Source organism: Cygnus atratus, chromosome Z (assembly GCF_013377495.2).
Source record: "Cygnus atratus isolate AKBS03 ecotype Queensland, Australia chromosome Z, CAtr_DNAZoo_HiC_assembly, whole genome shotgun sequence".
Classification (NCBI taxonomy): Eukaryota; Metazoa; Chordata; class Aves; order Anseriformes; family Anatidae; genus Cygnus; species Cygnus atratus.
Genome location: NC_066396.1, coordinates 32,673,022 through 32,674,786, shown reverse-complemented (window position 1 = coordinate 32,674,786; position 1,765 = coordinate 32,673,022).

Sequence of the window (1,765 nt, the reverse complement as noted above, 5' to 3'; positions counted from 1 at the left end):
CCAAAAGTACCAAAGTACCTTAAAAAAAAAAAGCTAAACAAAATAAGGTATTGATTGTGGCGAGCTTGTCTACATGAGAATATGTGGTAAAAGCCGCTGCTAAGGAATGCCACTTAGCTAAACTTAGAATAGTTCATTTGGAAGGGACCTTCAAAGATCATGTAGTACAACTGTAAAAAAAAAAAAAAAAAATCAGGACTAACCAAAAGTTAAAGCATGTTATTGAGGGTACTGTCCAAAAAAAAATTGAACACTGACAGGCATGGGGCACTAAGCACCTCACTAGAAAGCCTGTTCCAATGTTTGACCACCCTCACATTTTCCTGCCCGGATGCGATCCTGCCTGGATGTGACCCTGGGTAACATGCTCTAGGAGACCCTGTTTGAGCAGGGGGTCAACTTATTTCTAGCCGGGTCTTGGCCTTCCTGCATTCTCTGACAACGTCACTATATTCCAAAGTGATCTGTCCCTTCTTCCACATCATGTATGCTTTCTTCTTCTAAGTTTTCCCAAGAAAAAAAAAAAAAAAAATCCATGCAGGTCTCCTGCCCCCCTTGCTCGACTTTTTTCTTGTAGGGATGCACCGATGGTGAGCTTGGAGGAAGTGGTGCTTGAATGTGGAAAATAAAAAATCCAAAAAAAAAAAAAAAAAAAAAAAATTAAACTCTCCTAGGCCCCCTTTCCCTCTAGGGTCCTGGCCCAGGGGATTCCTCCAGTTAGGTCCCTGAAGAGGTCAAAGTTAGCTGTCTTGAAATCCAGGGTGCGGTCCTACCTTTTGCCCTGCTTCCTCCTCTCAGGATCTTGAATCCCAACATCTTGTGATCACTGCAGCCGAAAAATGCCCTCAAAAAAAATGTATCCAAAAAAAAGACCATCTCTGTTTCTTAGCACCAGGTCCAGCAGTACCCCTCTCCTTGTTGGCTCATCTACCACCTGTGTCAAGAAGATATCTGCAATGTTCTGCAGTAACCTCCTGTTCTGTTTGTTCTGAGCTGTGTTGTCTTCCCAGAAAATACTGGGGTGCTTAAAGTCCCCATAAGAACCGGGGCCTGTGAACGTGAAGCAACTCACAGCTGCCTGTAGAAGGAAGGCCTCATCCAAAAAAAAAAAATAAAAAAGTAAGCAAGTAAATAAAGAAATAAATGCAGTGCTAAGGTTTAACAACTTAAAAAGATCTGCTTTGCGTAAAAAAAAGCAATTTATAAAGGGCTTAAGTTCCAAAATGACCAACTATGAGGTATAAAAAAAAAAAAATTGCCTCGCATATAATTATGGGTCTTATGACTATATGAATTCACTGACACATTTTTTTTTTTTATTTGTTCATCCAAAAAAAGACCCAACATATTTTTATTGCAGTAGGCAATACAGACAACATAAAACACTTCCGTTTCTTGTTTAAGGTCTATTTCTGCAAACGATAGCTAAAAATGTGAAAATAGATCTGTGCACAAAAAAAATGTAAAAAAAAAAAAAATATCTCTAAAAAATCAAATGTTTGAAGTCAAAATGATTGAAAAAAGATCTCATGCCTTTTAAGTTGGTGCTATTGAAAACACTCAAGGCCTCTTAAGTTTACCTAACTTCCTTGCAACTTCAGTCTTCTCTCTACCTTCCACAAATATCAACAGGGTAAAAATAGATTTTCCAGAAGCTTTTTATCAAATTAGTGTTAGATTTACTTTGACCCAGATTTTAAATTGATTAATCACTTTCTTTCTGGATAAAATCCATCTTTGCAGTTTCACCTTCTAATGCATTATG